The sequence below is a fragment of the Bubalus kerabau genome, chromosome 22 (assembly GCF_029407905.1).
Source record: "Bubalus kerabau isolate K-KA32 ecotype Philippines breed swamp buffalo chromosome 22, PCC_UOA_SB_1v2, whole genome shotgun sequence".
NCBI lineage: Eukaryota > Metazoa > Chordata > Mammalia > Artiodactyla > Bovidae > Bubalus > Bubalus kerabau.
The window spans coordinates 33,139,427-33,160,722 of record NC_073645.1 but is presented as its reverse complement, the minus strand read 5'-3'; the positions used below and the strand labels follow the sequence as shown (position 1 = coordinate 33,160,722).

Sequence of the window (21,296 nt, the reverse complement as noted above, 5' to 3'; positions counted from 1 at the left end):
ACTGCTCCTTCCTACTCCTTCCTACCCTTCTGAATTTGCTTTCTTTTTTTTTTTTTTTCAAAATATATTTGATGGGAGGGGAGTTGGAGGCAGTGGATTGGAGGTGGTGTTTATCTTTTTTAATAGTTATTATTTTTTTGTTTAGCTGTTCCAGGTGTCAGCTGTGGCACACATGATCTCCTGTCTTTGTTGCAGTATATGGTTCTTTCAGTTGTGGCATACGAACTTTTAGTTGCAGCATGTGGGATCTAGTGACCTGACCAGGGATCAAACCTGGGCCTCCTGCATTGGGACTGTAGAGTCTTAGCCACTGGACCATCAGGGAAGTCTGAATTTGTTTTCTGATCAGCCGGCTGGGTCAGTAGGCCTCCTGCTACACAACGTCTGCCCTCATGTTAGCCATTTCCCTCACCAGTCTTCAGGGATGGCTGCACTCATCCTCACCAGCGTTTGCTATCCCAGAAAAGGAATGAGATCATCCTATTGCATACACAAATAATACATCTAAACTGGTCTATCCCATAGTGAACTATCTCTAATGAAGGCCAGTCCCCAGTTTATCATGGCACTGGGGCTGACCTGGTGGCTCAGTGGTAAAGAATCCGCCTGCCAATGCAGGAGATGTGAGTTCAATCCCTGGGCTGGGAAGATGCCTTGGAGGAGACAGTGGCAACCCACTCCAGTATTCTTGACTGAGAAAATCCCATGGTCAGAGGAGCCTGGCGGGCTATAGTCCATGGGGTCACCAAAGGGTTGGGCATGAGTTAGCCTCTGAGCATGAGCATGAAGGGCAATCTCTAAGGGGAAGACACCCTTCCTTTGCCTGTGGTACACAGAGGGAAGACCTGGAGATGAACTGATCACCACCTCTTGTGGTTACCTTTCACACACTCACAGGTTGACACGCAGTAAGTCATTGGTGTTCCCTTCCCCAAATTCCATTCATTTGTTAAAATCATGATTTCCTAGCCCTTTAAGATGGTTACTCCCCATTTGGTCCTCTGCAATTTCCTGTCTCACACTCTGGAGCTGAGGTATAGTAGTAAGAGCACTGTAGTTTTTCCTCTGAGTCACAAACTTGGGAACAAAGTATTCTTCTTGATGTCACTTGTCATTTCCTTTTTCTTTAGCATCAAAAAGTCACTCTGGTGGTCAGGTGAATTCCTGAGCAGTGACTCTTCGGGACAAGTGTTCCTTTTCTAACTCAGAGTGTTGAACCCAAGTACTTAAAGAAGTGGAAACATAAAACTTGCTTCTGTAGAGAAGCTGCTAACCTGGTCCACAAATGCAGTTTTACTCCCACTAGAATATAAAATCCACGAAGACTGGGATTTTGTTAGGCTACTATGTCTCCAGTACTTGTATATATAGGCACTTTTATGCATTCATTCATTCATTCAACAAATGCTTATTGAAAAATTACTAAACAGGGCATTATGCCAGGTGATACTTGGGATCAAAGGAATAAACACAAGTATGTCTAGGAGGATAATTCAGCCACAATAACAGAACTGTTTTAAACAACTAGGCATTTATTGGTGCACATACATGAAAGTCCAAGTTGAGATCAACTCAGGTTTGTTTTGCTCAACATTAACGATGCACGATTTTTTAGATTCATCCTAAACCTTCTTTCCCCCTTCTGGAAAAGGGGGAAAGGGGAGGGAGAGAGAGAAAGACCACAGGGTGGCTGCCAGTAACAAAGATAATAGCAGGAGAAAGAGTAAAGAGGAAGACCCTTCCCAGAAGCCTTTAGCACTCTTCTTGCTTCTCAGTGGCCATAACTGGGTCACACACCTGTTCCTGAGCCATGGACTTAACCTCATAGACTGTTCAGCCCCTCACCTCACACTGAGGGTGGGGAGGACTTCCCCTGAAGCAAGCGGACTGTATTGAGGAGGGGCAGCCCTCTAAACATATAGAGGTTCTGTTGAAAAGGAAGGGACTAGGAGCTAGGGGCTGAAGGTGGAGCTAGGAAGCAGCCATAGCATTCAAGTTGTAATTTATAATGAAAGTCTGCTGCTGCTGCTGCTGCTAAGTCGCTTCAGTCTGTCCAACTCTGTGCGACCCCAGAGATAGTAGCCCACCAGGTTCCCCTGTCCCTGGGATTCTCCAGGCAAGAACACTGGAGTGAGTTGCCATTTCCTTCTCCAATGCATGAAAGTGAAAACTGAAAGTAAAAGTGAAGTCGTGTCCGACTCTTAGCGACCCCATGGACTGCTGCCCACCAGGCTCCTCCATCCATGGGATTTGCCAGGCAAGAGTACTGGAGTGGGGTGCCATTGCCTTCTCTGATAATGAAAGTCTAGAGTTTAATAAAAAAAAAAAAAGTGCCTGTCAATATATCTCTACTGAGAGCTTCGCTGGTGGCTCACACAGTCAAGAGTCTGCCTGCAATGCAGGAGACCTGGGTTCGATCCCTGGGTTGGGAAGATCTCCTAGAGAAGGAAATGGCAACCCACTTCAGTATCCTTCTCTGGAGAATCCCATGGACAGAGGAGCCTGGAGAGCCCCAGTCCATGGGGTTGAAAAGAGTTGGACACCTTTGAGTGACTAACACTTCACTTCACTTCAACATATTAGCTCATGTAATTCCTACAATAATGGCAAAGTGGTAGCTCTCACTCCAGGGGTAAATCAGAATCACCCAAGCAGTGAGCCTGATTCAGAAGGTGTGGTGTGAGACTGGGACATGTGTAATTCCTAAAAGCTGCACAGATAATCCTGATGCCCAGCCAACACTACACATCAGCACTGTAGGCAAAGCACCAGCACCCCCATAGGTGTGGGAGTAAGAATTCAGCAAAATCTCTACCCTGGAAATTGACTAAATGTCAATTGAGAGATTCTGATATATGTGCCAGAGTTCAGGGGAGGAAAAGCTCCCTCTAAGCCAGTAAGTTGGGGAAGGTTACCAGGAGAGAGTGGGACCTCCAAAGATGAGTAAGACTTGAATAGAGAACCCAGGGAGCAATGTAGCCAGAAGGGCGCAGCATGAACCGGGGTGGAAGACGACGGAACACTTGTCAAATTCATGTGTCACATTTGTCAGAGGACAGGCTGATCTCTGGTTTGTTGCCAAATTAGTACACGGCAAAGGGAAGTTTTCACATTTTTGGAGTTTTCTCATCTTGAACCAATGATTGAAGAAACTGAGGTTTGTTTCCAGAACTGGGTGAATCAGTGCTATCTGATACTCCCGATACTTTGCTGAAACTATTCCCCAAGCTTCCTCTTTGAACACAAAGGGGATTTTAAGAGGCAATGATTGGGGCTTTCACATACTTGTGTTTTAAAAATCAGAATAATTGTGTGGAAAAACCCTATGAGATCACCTTTCTGCTCTACCCGAGCTGTGGTGGGGGACGAGGCGGGGGGTGGTACATAATGATCATCTCAGAGAAGCAGGTGTTTCCATTCCTTCTCAAAGCTAACACACATAAACCCAATAAAATCCAGCCAGGCTGCAAACGTGATTAGGAGAAAGATTAGAAACAACCTGAAGAATATGGAGAACGTTTGTCAGTTGACTGGTAAGTGGATTACATTTAAAGATTCAAATAGTGGCATATTCAGAATCGAGTTTCCTTTGTCAATTCCCAGGCAAGAGGCTTGGAGCTTTACTGATATCACGAAGGTGAGTCACACAGTACTGGCTGACTCCGCAGGACTCGGACAAGCGCCACCCACTCACTTTGATGGCTGCACCTTGCGCATAGAAACATGAGGACAGATATTGATTAAAAAAAAAAAAACAAAACGAACACGCTATCATTACTCACTGCTTTTAACAACTTATTTTCCTACTTTGGTATGCCTTTGCTGTTTCTACTTCTATTGCATCTAAATTGTGTTTTAGTGAACCCTACAGGAGTCTCCCTCATACTAAAGGAGTTTCTCAGAAATAGAGACTTGGCAACAGACTTGCCATATGTGTCTTGGGCTGGATGCTCTTGAGGACTATTGCCTCTCCCAGGGTTCATGGGCTCTTTCTGTGTTATTATTAAATGGATTCAGTGTGAGAACTCAGAGTAGGTCAAGAGGTATTTATAGGATAGTCTTAATGTGGTCATTAGCTTCGGCGATGGAAAAAACAGAATATGTGTACACTTTTCAAGTAGGGGTCATACTATAAACTTTGTAAGAGAATGGTTATTGCCTGGGAGCTCCCAGGACGAGACCACCAGGCCACAGAGGGCAGGACTGGTGTAAGCCAGTGAGGGCAGTGTAAGAGCTGGCTCACCTGACTCCAGCTCTGTATCCACCCGGCTTTGGAAGATAGAAGGCGGGGTGGCAGCAAGAGCAGGGATGTGCGAGAGGGCAGCCCGGGGGTGGGGGAGGGGGGTGACGCAGAGGCATCGCTTCAGAATTAATCACGACTCACACCTGTTCAGCGCGGTGAGCCAAATCTTTCCACGGGTTCCATCTTTCCTGGTTCAAGTTGGCCTCTAAGTTCAGAGAATCACTTTCCCAGTGTCAGTTTTACAGTTTTCTCTTCACGGTGAATCTGAAATCAATAATGCTGATGAGCTGGAAATGACTGCAAGCAAAATAAAATGTTTTGAAGGCATTTGGACCTTGTTTTGGCAGATGAGTTGCTTAAACCCAACCCACTCTAGATAGACCCATATGCTAAGTCACTTCAGTCGTGTCCGACTCTGTGCGACCCCATAGACAGCAGCCCACCAGGCTCCCCCGTCCCTGGGATTCTCCAGGCAAGAACACTGGAGTGGGTTGCCATTTCCTTCTCCAATGCATGAAAGTGAAAAGTGAAAGGGAAGTCGCTCAGTCGTGTCCGACCCTCAGTGACCCCATGGACTGCAGCCCACCAGGCTCCTCCATCCATGGGATTTTCCAGGCAAGAGTACTGGAGTGGGGTGCCATTGCCTTCTCCAGACCCATACGGGGGTCTACTAAAACTAGGTTAGAAGCAAAGGCCCAAGGAATATGAATGATGGGCATGAATAGTCTTCTTCCTCCTCTTCCCCAGTGTTTTCCTGTTTCTGTTGGGTTATTTATCTGTTTTCTTAATGATACACAGGATTTTTTTTTTTTTTTTACTTCCAACTGTTTGTGACCCCATGGACTGTATAGTTCATGGAATTCTCTAGGCCAGAATACTTGAGTAGGTAGCCTTTCCCTTCTCCAGGGGATACTCCCAACCCAGGGGTTGAACCCAGGTCTCCCGCATAGAAGGCGGATTCTTAACAGCTGAGCCACAAAGGAAGCGATTCTCAGGATTTTTAAAAAAATATTCTGCAAATATTTTCTTGTGGCCTGCGGCTTGTCTTTAACTTTGTAATGCTACTTTTGGTTGTACACATGATTTAAATTTTAATACAGTCATACTTTTTCAATCTTTTCAAGGATGAATCAACAGATTATGTATGTGCTGGAGGAGGAAGTTATCAAAGAAAATACTTGCCAAATGACCTTTCTTTTCTCTGTAAAATATATAGAATCAACTCTTAATAGATAGCTGCAGAGTCCTTAAGCTTCCTCCTTCAGCCAACATATACGAACTGAGTCTACAACAGATGCCTAGACCTGGGAGTTGGCCAGGTTGGGGGCATGGAGGCAGGGGATGAGATGGGATTTCATACATGGAACCCTGCCTTATCATCAGAGGACTAATGTGTGTTAGATTGTGTAGCTTTGATATACTTCAGTAGAACCTCAGAGGAAGGAGAAATGTCGATAAGACTGAGTGATTGTATATGGACTGGATTTATCAGGGAAGATCATATGTCAGCTTTCTTGACTTCCTGATGGTGGTGGTGGTTTAGTCATTCAATCATGTCTGATTCTACAACCCCATGGGCTGTAGCCCACCAGGCTCCTCTGTCCATGGAATTCTCCAGGCATGAATACTAGAGTGGGTTGTCATTTCCTTCTCCATAAACTAAGAATCGCAGAATCTCAGAACTGAAAGGAAAAATGGAAATGGAGGCTGGACAAAGTTAAGGTCTTCCTGCCGAAGCCCTCACAGCTAGTGAGAGGCAGGATCCACACTAGAACTACAGATCCTAGGTCCAGGGTGCTGTTTTACCTGTCAGTGAAGCAAGCCGTCATGTTTTCCTTTGATCATAAAACAGAGATCCGAGAGCAATGCGAAGAAAAATGAAGTCAAACAAGACAGGGCATCAGTTACAACCAAAAAAAGCCCACAACCATTTACTTTGGGCTCGCAAACTGCTAGAAGCAGCTGTTATATTCACATCAACTTGATTGTCTTACGAGGATACAGGAAATATGTTATTTTTTTTTTTCAGATGGGACAGAAAAAAGTAAAGTGGCTTAACCTGGGCCACTTTACAAGTCACAGCAAAAATGAGAGTAAATAAGCATGTGCTCTGTGTTCGATATTTTTCTTTATAAATCATAAAACAAACGGCCACATATATCTATAAACTAGTCACTTTCTTGCATCAGTTGCCTGAGTTTTGCTCTTCCACTGTCAGCTTAATTGGTTCTGATCACTCCGCCTGTGGAGAAAGCATCAAATTAGCCACCAACTCAGTAACACTGAAAACAACCACCAAAAAAGAGCAATACATTGATTGCTCATAATCAAGCAATTACAGTCAGGTTTTTCCTACCTAGATACTTAGCAGCAAACACAAAAGTAAAAATCACTTTCAACTCCCTGCAAAGAGACACATCATTAATTAGGATCAATCACAAGTTTCTCTCCATCAAGAAAATGCCTCAAAATATTAATTCCTTATATCTTACTGTAGTAATAACCATATGTGGCAACTGATATTATGAGTCTATGTGTCAGAGAAATACCACAATGCTAATTACAAGAAATCTTTAGGATGTTCTCCAGAGTCAAATATAATGTTCACTGCTATCAAAAGTTTTCTTTTGATATTAAACTCCACGTTTCTCAAGGAGACTGAATTCTACTAGTGACAGGCACACCTTGCCAAGTGTAGACAATGCAAAGAACAAGATTAACCACTGCCCCTTAGACATGATGCCCTGCGTGTGTGCATGGTGAGTTCCTTCTTTCATGTTCGACTCTTTGTGACCCTATAGAGTAGCCTGACAGGCTCCTCTGGCCATAGGAATCTCCAGGCAAGAATACTGGAGTAGGTTGCCATGTCCTCCTCCAGGGGATCTTCCTGATCCAGGGATGGAACCCATGTCTGGTACATCTCCAACACTAGCAGGCGGTTTCTTTACCACTAGCGCCACCTGGGAAGCCTGAGGCCCAAGAGTGGCTCCATTTGAAACACCAAGAGCCCAGGGTGTTTGCTGCTGGATGCAAAACACTAAGGAAGCAGACATGGGAAACAAGGAGTTCTGTGAAAGCTGGTGAGCAGTCACCAAAGTCCCATCAGAACTGGGTTATTAAAGACATTTTTCCAGGCAGGAGAGTGGGAAAGGCATGTGACGTAAAACAGACACCAGGGGCAAAGCAGCAATGCATGAAAGGAAAGGGTAGGTTCATACACGGTGAGTACGGTCCATGCTCAGGCTGAGAAGCAGGCTGTGGCCATATTGCTCATGGCCTTATATGCTAGGCTAACAAATGGGATGTTAACAAGTAGGTATGAGTATGTTTGGAAGATGCAGAAGGGTGGGCACGCGGAAGAGCAATCTGGGGGCCAAGTGTGGAAGATGCATCTTGGGGAAAGGTTCCCAATCTTAGGCGACTGCCTCAGCTTAGGTGAGAAATGATGAGGAGGTTTGGTCCCTAGCTTGGTCTGCAACACTGGCACGGAGAATAAGAAATACACCCCAAAAGACACTGAGAGGGTAGAATTAATCAAATTACTGTAAGGGTGGGAGGAGTCATTCCTTTTGCTGAAACTGGAAAAAAAAATAAAAAGGACATCAGTATCACAGAATACAAAAGAAGGCAAAGTCAGGTGAAATAGAAAATTTTAAAAACTTCTTCATAAATAGTTGATCATGTATTTTCTGCCTGCAAAAAGGCTATTTTCAGAACATATCATTTATTCCTCCTTAAAAAAAAAAACTTACCCTAAAAGGCTTTTCTTTTTATAAAATTTGCCCTATTGGCTTTTGGTGTGCCAGAGTAAATGATCACCAATCGTGCCAAAAACTTTTGGAGCATCCTTCAACAATGGAAATCCTTAATCTTTGTACCTGAGATACTTAAGCATGAGCAAGCTCTCCTACAGCGCGCGCGCACACACACACACACACACACACACACACACACACGAAATCAATTCAAAACAAACATCATCTGCAGGAAGAGCCAAGGTATTGTTCCATGAGCTTTTAACACAAAGAAAACAAGATGAGAAGGTGGTTTCATGGCTTCTAAAATGAGTAGCTTCTGCAAGAGAGGCAGCCACGGAGGTGCCAAAAATAAGGGTGCAATGGGGAGAGCACACCTTCTCTAACGTGGATGCTGCAGCGTGCTGCCCAGATTCCCTCTTCAGGACTGAGGGGCTCATCCTCCCAGAGGCAGGGAGTGTTAGTGGTTGACAGCTTTCCACTGAATGGCTCTTAGCCCCCTTCACAGGGCAGCCCATATCTGTGGCTGATTATTTGGGACGGGGTGGGTATAAAGTTCTGGCTCCCTTGACTTAAGGTGGGGAGCATCTCTGCAGGGTCACCCCAGCTCCAGAGCTCCTACAGGATTGTTTGATGTCTTTGTTGCAACTGTTTTGCAGCTCCTCCTTTCTCCCTCTGCCCCATCCTGCTCCTGTCACCTCTCACAGGTGATGTTCCCAAGGGTAGACCCCAGTAAACCTCCCACACAGAAATTTGAGTTCTTTTCCCAGGGACCCTAACACATGACACCTGTGAGGACCACAAAGAGCCCTTCGTCATCACTAATCACAGAGAATGAAGGTGTCCCTATAAATGTATGTATTAAATGTCCTGAGTCTCGAACAACCTGAGCCACACTTCCTACTTATATTTCAGCTTATATTCTAAAGCTGACAACAGAGAGATGTTGTAAACAGTGCACAAGTGATCTAAAGGACTTTGGATATAAAGCTATTTTATTAGAAAATTATAGCAAGTACACATAAAAATGTGTGTATTAAAACCAAGGGAAAAAAATAAAATAAAACCAAGAACAGGAATTGAGTACAGATGGCTAGCAGGCCTTTGTCACTTGGATGCTATAAACCATAGTTGCTGGGTTTTTTGGGCTGTTTATTTTTCCCTTTCTCTTCCCCGACAAAGCTGTTCGGCAATGTTCTTTCACTAAGGCTCCATCAGTGGGGGAGGAGGGGAGAAAATCGGATATCAAAAGATGCTTGTGTCTGAGACTTCCCTGGTAATCCCAGTGGTTAAGACTATGGTTCCAAGGCAGGGGGCGTGGATTTGATCCCTGGTCTGGGGACTAAGATCCTACATGCTCTGCGGCCAAAACAAACAAAAAGATACGTGTGTCCCTGCTGCCACCTAATGGTTCTCTGAGCGTTACCATCTCAACTGTGTGCTGCTGCTAAGTCACTTCAGTCGTGTCCGACTCTGTGCGACCCCATAGATGGCAGCCCACCAGGCTCCCCCGTCCCTGGGATTCTCCAGGCAAGAACACTGGAGTGGGTTGCCATTTCCTTCTCCAATGCATGAAAGTGAAAAGGGAAAGTGAAGTCGCTCAGTCATGTCCAACTCACAGCGACCCCATGGACTGCAGCCCACCAGGCTCCTCCATCCATGGGATTTTCCAGGCAAGAGTACTGGAGTGGGGTGCCACTGCCTTCTCCGAATAAAATGGCTAAATGTGACCATATCAAACTACAGACCACTAGTCTTACTGTGGCTAAATTCTGGGGCTCATTCTGGCTTCTGGAAAAAGTCATGCTGTCTCCGTTTTCCTCTTTACATCTGGGAATGTATACCCACCTACCTACTGCCCATTGTTGTTTGGTCTAAGTATCCTTTATTTTTTTTTAAAAGATTGTTTTATTATCCACTGTGCGATTAAAGTTATGTGGACTGTACCAGATTTTTCCTGCCTTTTTTGCGATAAGCTTTTTCTAAGATAGATAAACAGGCAACATGAATCTGGGAGTGGGAAACACCCAGATAATAAGGGTACCTTCAGGGGCTGTGATGCAGATGAATCCCACTAACTCTGGTTTTAAAAGACTATCTTAAGACCACTGATGGAGGCTATATATAAGAAAGCCAAACAGAACCAAAAAAATTTAAAAAGCTCCTGTCACCACATCAGAGGGCAAGGCCCATTGGACTCTCTCCTGCCTGTGGGGAAGTCAAAGCAATTCTTTCTCAAGTTTTCCTTCCTGACCTTCAAGGGGCTCCGGTGACTGCTTCCGCCTCCACTGCCCACACCTTTCTGCTAAGCTGTGACCCATCCAGCTTTCTGCGGCCTTCTGTTTCTGACAATCCCATAAGCTTTTGAATTCTCGTGTGTTACTTCCGAGCTTGCTAAGCTGCTGCTGGCTCCTAGATTTCCCCTCACCTATCCTGTCTGCTGCTTTCCCCACCACCCCCTTCAACACACGCAACACACGCCGAAACTATTCTAACTACTCTATGAACACTATTTTCCATCTTTTGAAAATTTTGAAACACAATTCTTCAACCAAATCTGAAAGACTGGTACCATGAGCAGAAACATACATCCTCCACAATGACTGTTAAATATTTTGCCATGTTTTAATTCTTTATCTGTCCATGTGTGTATATACACAAAATGAATTTCCCAACGTTTTATATAATTTTTTGATGGAACTGTTTGAAGGTAAGTCATAGATGTAATGGTACTTGGTCCCTAATTACCTGACTAGGACATTCTCCTAAGTAACTTAATTCCACAGTAATAAAATGAACCATAATTCAGTATCAACTGATATCCAGTCTATAAAGAAATTTCCTTAAAGTGTCCTCAAATATTCTTTTATAGCTTCATTTTTCCACACCAAAACCCAATCAAGACTTACTCACTGCATTTAATTATTGCATCTTTTGTCTCATAATCTAGAGCAGTACTCCACTCTTCTTCATGACAGTACTTTTCTGAAGGATTTAGGCCAGTTTTTGTATGCTACAAATTCTGAATCTGATTCTTCCATCATGGTCATTTTACTTGTTTTTCTCTCCCTGTATTTCCTATAAACTAGAATTTGGGTCAAAAGGCTTCACTGTATTTAAGTTAAGCATCTTGGGCAAGGTTTCTTCATAGGTAATGCTGTTTATTTCATTTCAGCTCAGTCGCTCAGTCATGTCCGACTCTCTGCAACTCCATGGACTGCAGCACACCAGGCCTCCCTGTCCATCACCAACTCTTGGAGCTTGCTCAAACTCATGTCCATTGAGTCAGTGACACCATCTAACCATCTCATCCTCTGTTGTCCCCTTCTCCTCATGCCTTCAATCTTACCCAGCATCAGGGTCTTTTCAAATGAGTCAGTTCTTCGCATCAGGTGACCAAAGTATTGGAGTTTCAGCTTCTGCATCAGTCCTTCCAGTGAATATTCAGGACTGATTTCCTTTACAATTGACTGGTTGGATTTCCTTGCAGTCCAAGGGACTCTCAGGAGTCTTCTCCAACACCACAGTTCAAAAGCATCAATTCTTTGGCACTCAGCTTTCTTTATGGTCCAACTCTCACATCCATACATGACTACTGGAAAAACCATAGCTTTGACTAGATGGACCTTTGTCGGCAAAGTAATGTCTCTGCTTCTTAACATGCTATCTAGGTTGGTCATAACTTTTCTTCCAAGGAGCATCTTTTAATTTCAAGGCTGCAGTCACCATCTGCAGTGATTCTGGAGTCCCCCAAAATAAAAGTCTGTCATTGTTTCCATTGTTTCCCCATCTATTTGTTGTGATGAAACCGGATGCCATGATCATGGTTTTCTGAATGTTGAGGGTTTTTTTTAATGTATTATTTATATCTGGCTGAGCTGGGTCTTCATTGCTGTGCATGGGCTTTCTCTAGTTGTAGCGAGTGGGGTCTACTCTCCAGTTGCGGTGGGAGGGCTTCTCTTGCTGCAGATCATGGGCTCTAGGGTGCAGGCTCAGTAGTTGTGGCATACGAGCTTAGTTGCCCTGCTGCATGTGGGATCTTCCCGGACCAGGGATAGGACCCGTGTCCCCTGCATTGGCAGGCAGATTCTCAACCACTGGACTACCAGGGAAGTTCTGATTGTTGAGTTTTAACCCAGCTTTTTCACTCTCCTCTTTCATTTTCATCAGGAGCTCTTCAGTTCCTCTTCGCTTTCTGCCATAAGGGTGGTGTCATCTGCATATTTGAGGTTATTGATATTTCTCTTGGCAACCTTGATTCCAGCTTGTGCTTCATCCAGCTTGGCATTTCACATGATGTACTCTGCACATAAGTTAAATAAGCAGGGTGACAATATACAGCCTTGATGTACTCCCTTCCCAATTTGGAACCAGTCCATTGTTCCATGTCTGGTTTGAACTGTTGCTTCTTGATCTGCATACAGATTTCTCAGGAGGCAGTTAGGGTGGTCTGGTATCCCCACCTCTTGAAGAATTTTCCACAGTTTGTTGTGATCCACACAGTCAAAGGCTTTGGCATAGTCAATAAAGGAGAAGTAGATATTTTTCTGGAGCTCTCTTGCTTTTTTCATGATTCAACAGATGTTGACAATTTGATCTCTGGCTTCTCTGCCTTTTCTAAATCCAGCTTGAACATCTGGAAGTTCTCGGTTCACATATTGTTGAAGCCTGGCTTTGAGAATTTTGAGCATTACTTTGCTAGTGTGTGAGATGAATGCAATTGTGCAGTAGTTTGAACATTCTTTGGCATTGCCTTTCTTTAGGATTGGAATAAAAACTGACCTTTTCCAGTCCTGTGGCCAATGCCAAGTTGTCCAAATTTGCTGGCATATTGAGTACAGCACTTTCACAGCATCATCTTTTAGGATTTGAAATAGCTCAACTAGAATTCCATCACCTCCACTAGCTTTGCTCATAGTGACGCTTCCTAAGGCCCACTTGACTTTGCACTCCAGGATGTCTGCCTCTAGGTGAGTGATCACACCATCATGATTATCTGGGTCGTGAAGATCTTTTTTGTACAATTCTTCTGTGTATTCTTGCCACCTTTTCTTAATATCTTCTGCGTCTGTTAGGTTCATACCATTTCTGTCCTTTATTGTGCCCATCTTTGCTTGAAATATTCCCTTGGTATCTCTAATTTTCTTGAAGAGATCCCTTTCCCATTCTATGGTTTCTCCTCTATTTCTTTGCATTGATCACTGAGGAAGGCTCTCATATCACTCCTTGCTATTCTTTGGAAAGAAGATATATTCAGATGGATATATCTTTCCTTTTCTCCTTTGCCTTCAGCGTCTCTTCTTTTCTCAGCTATTTGTAAGGCCTCTTCAGACAACCATTTTGCCTTTTTGCATGTATTTTTCTTGGGGTTGGTCTTGATCACGGCCTCCTGTACAATGTCACAAACCTCCGTCCATAGTTCTTCAGGCACTCTGTCTATCAGATCTAATCTCTTGATTCTGTTTGTCACTTCCACTGTATCATCGTAAGGGATTTGATTTAGGTCATACCTGAATGGTCTAGTGGTTTTCCCTAGTTTCTTCTGTTTAAGTTTGAATTTGGCAATAAGGAGTTTATGATCTGGGCCACAGTCAGCTCCCAGTCTTGTTTTTACTGACTGTATTGAGCTTCTCCATCTTTGGCTGCAGAGAATATAATCACTCTGATTTCAGTATTGACCATCTGGTGATGTCCATGGGTAGAGTTGTCTCTTGTGTTGTTGGAAGAGGGTGTATGCTATGACCAGTGCCTTCTCTTGGCAAAACTCGTTAGCCATTGTCCTGCTTCATTTTGTACTCCAATGCCAAACTTGCCTGTTACTTCGGGTATCTCTGGAGAAGGAAATGGCAACCCACTCCAGTACTCTTGCCTGAAAAACTCCATGGACTGTCGCCTGAGAGGCCTGGTAGGCGACAGTCCATGGAGTCGCAAAGAGTCAGACACGACTGAGCGACTTCACTTCACTTCAGGTTATCTCTTGACTTCTTAATTTTGCATTCCAGTCCCTATAATGAAAAGGACATCATTTTTCGGTGTTAGTTCTAGAAGGTCTTGTAGGTCATCATAGAACCATTCAACTTCAGCTTCTTTGGTATTAGTGGTTGGGGCATAGACTTGGATTACTGTGATATTGAATGGTTTGCCTTGGAAATGAACAGAGATCATTCTGTCATTTTTGAGACTGCACTCAAGTACTGCATTTCAGACTCTTTTATTGACTATGAGGGCAACTCCATTTCTTCTAAGGGATTCTTGCCCACAGTAGTAGATATAATGGTCATTTAAATTAAATTTGCCCATTCCAGTCCCTTTTAGTTCACTGATTCCTAAAATGTCGATGTTCACTCTTGCCATCTCCTATTTCACCACTTCCAATTTTCCTTGATTCATGGACCTAACATTCCACGTTCCTATGCAATATTGTTCTTTACAGCATCAGACTTTACTTCCAACATCAGTCACATCCACAGCTGGGTGTTGTTTTCGCTTTGGCTCCATTTCTTCATTCTTCGTTTTTCTGGACTTACTTCTCCACTGATCTCCAGTAGCATATTGGGCACCTACTGGCCTGGGGTGTTCATCATTCAGTGTTGTATATTTTTACCTTTTCATACTGTTCATGGGGTTCTCAAGGCAAGAATACTGAAGTGGTTTGCCATTCCCTTCTCCAGTGGCCATTCTCTTCTCCAGTGCCCCAACCACTAATGCCAAAGAAGCTGAAGTTGAATGGTTCTATGATGACCTACAAGACCTTCTAGAACTAACACTGAAAAATGATGTCCTTTTCATCATAGGGACTGGAATGCAAAAGTAAGAAGTCAAGAGATACCTGAAGTAACAGGCAAGTTTGGCAATGGAGTACAAAATGAAGCAGGACAATGGCTAACGAGTTTTGCCAAGAGAAGGCACTGGTCATAGCATACACCCTCTTCCAACAACACAAGAGACGACTCTACCCATGGACATCACCAGATAGTCAATACTGAAATCAGAGTGATTATATTCTCTGCAGCCAAAGATGGAGAAGCTCAATACAGTCAGTAAAAACAAGACTGGGAGCTGACTGTGGCCCAGATCATAAACTCCTTATTGCCAAATTCAAACTTAAACAGAAGAAACTAGGGAAAACCACTAGACCATTCAGGTATGACCTAAATCAAATCCCTTACGATGATACAGTGGAAGTGACAAACAGATACAAGGGATTAGATCTGATAGACAGAGTGCCTGAAGAACTATGGACGGAGGTTTGTGACATTGTACAGGAGGCCGTGATCAAGACCAACCCCAAGAAAAATATATGCAAAAAGGCAAAATGGTTGTCTGAAGAGGCCTTACAAATAGCTGAGAAAAGAAGAGACGCTGAAGGCAAAGGAGAAAAGGAAAGATATATCCATCTGAATATATCTTCTTTCCAAAGAATAGCAAGGAGTGATATGAGAGCCTTCCTCAGTGATCAATGCAAAGAAATAGAGGAGAAACCATAGAATTGGAAAGACTAGAGATCTCTTCAAGAAAATCAGAGATACCAAGGGAACATTTCAAGCAAAGATGGGCACAATAAAGGACAGAAATGGCATGGACCTAACAGAAGCAGAAGATATGAAGAAGAGGTGACAAGAATAACTACAGAACTACACAGAAGAGATCTTCATGACCCAGATAATCATGATGGGGTGATCACTCACCTAGAGCCAGACATCCTGGAGTGCAAAGTCAAGTGGGCCTTAGGAAACATCACTATGAACAAAGTTAGTGGAGGTGATGGAATTTTAGTTGAGCTATTTCAAATCCTAAAAGATGATGCTGTGAAAGTGCTGCACTCAATATGCCAGCAAATTTGGAAAACTCAGCAGTGGCCACAGGACTGGAAAAGGTCAGTTTTCATTCCAATCCTAAAGAAAAGCAATGCCAGAGAATGCTCAAACTACCACACAATTGCACTCATCTCACATGCTAGTAAAATAATGCTCAAAATTCTCCAAGCCAGGCTTCAGCAACATGTGAACCGTGAACTTCCAGATGTTCAAGCTGGATCTAGAAAAGGCAGAGGAACCAGAGATCAAATTGCCAACACCCACTGGATCATTGAAAAAGCAAGAGAGTTCCAGAAAAACATCTATTTCTGCTTTATTGACTATGCCAAAGCCTTTGACTGTGTGGATCACAATAAACTGTGGAAAATTCTTCAAGAGATCAGAATACCAGACCACCTGACCTGCCTCCTGAGAAATCTCCTGAGAAGCAGGAGATTCCATGTCCAGAAAAACTGGACATGGAACAACAGATCAGATCAGATCAGATCAGTCATTCAGTCGTGTCCGACTCTTTGCAACCCCATGAATCGCAGCACGCCAGGCCTCCCTGTCCATCACCAACTCCTGGAGTTCACTCAGACTCATGTCCATCGAGTCAGTGATACCATCCAGCCATCTCATCCTCTGTCGTCCTCTTCTCCTCTTGCCCCCAATCCCTCCCAGCATCAGAGTCTTTTCCAATGAGTCAACTCTTCACATGAGGTGGCCAAAGTACTGGAGTTTCAGCTTTAGCATCATTCCTTCCAAAGAAATCCCAGAGCTGATCTCCTTCAGGATGGACTGGTTGGCTCTCCTTGCAGTCCAAGGGGCTCTCAAGAGTCTTCTCCAACACCACCATTCAAAAGCATCAATTCTTTGGCGCTCAGCCTTCTTCACAGTCCAACTCTCACATCCATACATGACCACAGGAAAAACCATAGCCTTGACTAGACGGACCTTTGTTGGCAAAGTAATGTCTCTGTTTTTCAATATACTATCTAGGTTGGTCATAACTTTCCTTCCAAGGAGTAAGCATCTTTTAATTTCATGGCTGCAGTCACCATCGGCAGTGATTTTGGAGCACCAAAAAATAAAGTCTGACACTGTTTCCACTGTTTCCCCACTTTCACTGAAGTGATGGGATGGGATGCCATGATCTTCGTTTTCTGAATGTTGAACTTTAAGCCAACTTTTTCACTCTCCACTTTCACTGTCATCAAGAGGCTTCTGAGTTCCTCTTCACTTTCTGCCATAGGGTGGTGTCGTTTGCATATCTGAGGTTATTGATATTTCTCCTGGCAATCTTGATTCCAGCTTGTGTTTCTTCCAGTCCAGCGTTTCTCATGATGTACTCTGCATATAAGTTAAATAAACAGGGTGACAATATACAGCCTTGATGAACTCCTTTTCCTATTTGGAACCAGTCTGTTGTTCCATGTCCAGTTCTAACTGTTGCTTCCTGACCTGCATACAAATTTCTCAAGAGGCAGGTCAGGTGGTCTGGTATTCCCATCTCTTTCAGAATTTTCCACATTTTATTGTGATCCACACAGTCAAAGGCTTTGGCATAAAGCAGAAATAGATGTTTTTCTGGAACTCTCTTGCTTTTTCCATGATCCAGCGGATGTTGGCAATTTGATTTCTGGTTCCTCTGCCTTTTCTAAAACCAGCTTGAACATCTGGAAGTTCACAGTTCACATATTGCTGAAGCCTGGCTTGGAGAATTTTAAGCATTACTTTACTAGCGTGTGATATGAGTGCAATTGTGCGGTAGTTTGAGCATTCTTTGGCATTGCCTTTCTTTGGGATTGGAATGAAAACTGACCTTTTCCAGTCCTGTGGCCACTGCTGAGTTTTCCAAATTTGCTGGCATATTAAGTGCAGCACTTTCACAGCATCATCTTTCAGGATTTGGAATAGCTCAAGTGGAATTCTATCACCTCCACTAGCTTTGTTCATAGTGATGCTTTCTAAGGCCCACTTGACTTCACATTCCAGGGTACAACAGACTGATTCCAAATCAGGAAAGGAATATGTCAAGGCTGTATATTGTCACCGTGCTTATTTAACTTATATGCAGAGTACATCCTGAGAAATGCTGGACTGGATGAAGCACAAACTGTGATCAAGATTGCTGGGAGAAATGTCAGTAACCCAGATATACAGATGACACCCCACTTATGGCAGAAAGTGAAGAAGAACTAAAGAGCCTCTTGATAAAGGTGAATGAGGAGAGTAAAAAAGTTGGCTTTAAATTCAACATTCAGAAAACGAAGATCATGGCGTCTGGTCCCATCACTTCATGGCAAATAGATGGGGAAACAGTGGCAGACTTTATTTTTCTGGGCTCCAAAATCACTGCAGATGGTGACAGCAGCCATAAAATTAAAAGACGCTTGCTCTTTAGAAGAAAAGTTATGACCAACCTAGACAGCATATTAAAAAGCAGACATTATTTTGTCAACAAAGGTCCATCTAGTCAAAGCTATGGTTTTTCCAGTAGTTATGTATGGATGTGGAGTTGGAGTATAAAGAAAGCTGAGCCCTGAAGAGTTGATGCTTTTGAACTGTGGTGTTGGAGAAAACTCTTGAGAGTCCCTTGGACTGCAAGGAGATCCAACTAGTCCATCCTAAAGGATATCAGTCCTGAATATTCACTGGAAGGACTGATGCTGAAGCTGAAACTCCAAAACTTTGGCCACCTAATGCAAAGAACTGACTCATTTGAAAAGACCCTGATGCTGGGAAAGATTGAAGGTGGGAGAAGGGGATGACAGAGGATGAGATTGTTAGATGGCATCAACGAGTCAATGGAAATGAGTTTGAGTAAACTCCGGGAGTTGGTGATGGACATGGAGGCCTGGCATGCTGCAGTCCATGGGGTTGCAAAGAGTCCAACACAACTTAGCGACTGAACTGAACTTACTGAATGATTTGATAATTGATCATAGTCATTATTCTTTTAATGTCAAGACTGACTCATCTTTGGCCAATGCAGTCCCCTCAAGCTGGGTTGTGTGAGTTTTTGATTTGATCCTAAGAGTTTTGGGGCACTTCCTTGTTTTCTGGCAAGATGTTCCAGGTTCATGTTTGCACTGTTGTATTTTTCTGGCCTGAGACCCTAACTCCATCATTTCTCCAAGAAATACTGTTTCTTTCATAGGGAATGGTATTTAGATATCAAGATATGGGCACACTCCACTTGGGTAACATTACTTCTAAAATATAGAAATATGTATTCAAAATTCAAATTTAACACCAGAGGACTTTTCACAAAAAAATTTCTTTTATTTTTTTCCCTCTTATTTATTTAATATTTTTTCCCTCTTATTAGAGTTTTAACTAACAAAACTTACTATTCACTTTATCTAGAGTAGACATAAAAGTTTTAAAATTATCTTACCTTATCAATACTACTATTAGCAATAAATCTGTGATGTTTGAGACTTTTTTGTTTCTGTTCTTTTTACCCTCAGAATATATTCTTGAGAAAATAGGAGTACAGTTAAACTGAGAAAATAGGGGTACATTTAAACATCACTTTCAAATAGATCTGAATAACTTTGATGACTCTGTTATTTCTGATCCTTTTAAAAGCTTAGACTATCATCTTTTCAAACTGAACGAGTCCTTGTTTTCTGTTTTTAGTGGCATGCCTTCTGTTCTCTGGTGGTACACGTGAAATACAGGATTTCACTGAACAAATCAGGATTGCTGACAGGTGAGCAACTGCATTCATCAGCAAGGTTGTTTATCCATCAAACTTAAATGGATGATACCATCTAAGAGTCATCCCGGGATATGTTCTGAATGCACTGTACCCCATTAAAATACTCAATAGGCAGAAAAAGCCAGTAGCTTGCCCTGCAACAAATCTGCATGTAAACATTCAAAACACCTATGATGATTAAAAAGGGCAAAGGGTATAATTATTATTACTATGTGCACATCTCTCATCACATTAGGCATCTGTATAGATAGCAAAAATGTAGGAAAATTTGGGGCTACTTTAGTGAAGGGATATAATAAAAGCTAAGCTAAAGAATGCAACCTCCAATTTAATCCACATGTATTAATGTGTGAATTTAGTGCATAGTTTTACGCTCTGCAAAGAGTTAGTGCATTCCAAAGGCATGGCTAGGCTTTAGTTTTCTTTAGGAGTGAAAGGAAATAGCTGTGGCATCTTTAAATTTTATTTACTTACTGAGTTCAATAAAATACCAGGTTTAAAGAACTAGAGGTTTTAGATATTGTTCTTTTTATAAAATAAACATGATTAAATTTTGAGTCAGAATGTTTTAAGAAAAATCTGACACTGAAAGGGGATTGTGACAGTTCAAAGGAGGTGGTAAGTCAGAACGCCTATTTGAAGTATCGTGCTTAGTCAAAGCTTATACTTACTTCAGTTTTGTCTTTAAAAACACACCAAATCATAGTGAAAAATAAATGAATACATGTAGAATTTATAATGCTGCCTGGCACACACAACTGTTATCTCTTTGTGAGAACTAATAACATTCAATGTAACTTTTCTTTCCAAATATACTCTATGTTGCACAGAAGGAGAGATTAAAATCAATCCTAAAAACAAAAAGTTATCAAAAACCTTTATTGGAGCTTATACATATTTTCCTGTTCTCTGATCTAGGGGGTTCATGAAGAGTTCTTATGTGACTGACTTACACAGCTGTAAAGTTTATTTTCAAGGAAGATCCTCCTGGCGTTAGTTCTTAAAAGATACAATTAAAATAAGAGCAACTGTCAAAAACTACATCGTGTTTTTAACATATTTTTAATAAAGGGCATCCCCTCTGGTTTGTCTTCCCTCTTCATTCCAGCTACACGTGGCTGCCCTCTGCAGCAGTTTCAATTCTTACAAGTTGACTGCCACAAACCTGACCTAGTTTCATTTCTACAGGTTCTCTGACTCAATGAGGGATGTGTGTGTGTGTACAAAACAAAACAGGGAACTTTCTTTCCTGGCATTCATAGAGCCTCTTAGTGTCTCAGGTCTTTTTAGTTTTTTTTTTTTTAATTGGAGAAAATTACATGTGTATGGGGGAAAGATTAAAAGTAGGAAGGATAATCAGTGAAAACATTTGGGTTCCACTCCAAATCCCTAGATAGATTTGTATATCCGTCCATAAATAGTATATATTATTACACTTAATACACATTTTTAAACATTAAGTGCTTACACAATCTGCTTATATTCAAGATTATAAGAGACTGTTCCCTTGCGGGTGGCATTAACCTATATAACTTAATTAAAACCAGTGAATGCTTATAAAATAGGTTTTTTTTTTTTTTTTTTTTTAATGGCACGAAAGGCCTTTGTTCACAACGGGTAAACGGAAAAGGGGAGGATACACAGCTCTTGCTCCTGGGGAGGTACTCAGCCTGGGTAACCGCCCTCGAAAAGTCAAAATAGGTTTTAAATAATCTAATCTACTGTCCAATAGGTTCTGCCACAATCTAATCAGCTTTCTGTTGCCATTAAGA

At 42.5% G+C, this 21,296-nt stretch overlaps 2 long non-coding RNA genes across 2 annotated transcripts; one reads left to right on the top strand and one right to left on the bottom strand.

Annotated features, from left to right (window-relative positions):
- Positions 1-1,307: 1,307 nt before the first annotated feature.
- LOC129636793 (uncharacterized) lies at positions 1,308-6,413 on the bottom strand. The gene is made up of 3 exons (XR_008707122.1): positions 6,050-6,413; positions 4,387-4,507; positions 1,308-3,708 (listed from the first exon to the last, which is right to left on the bottom strand). It is a non-coding gene; the product is annotated as an uncharacterized LOC129636793 (long non-coding RNA).
- Positions 1,422-20,607, top strand: LOC129636794 (uncharacterized). Its single transcript, XR_008707123.1, has 3 exons — positions 1,422-3,533; positions 19,443-19,515; positions 20,443-20,607. It is a non-coding gene; the product is annotated as an uncharacterized LOC129636794 (long non-coding RNA).
- The last annotated feature ends 689 nt before the right edge of the window (positions 20,608-21,296 follow it).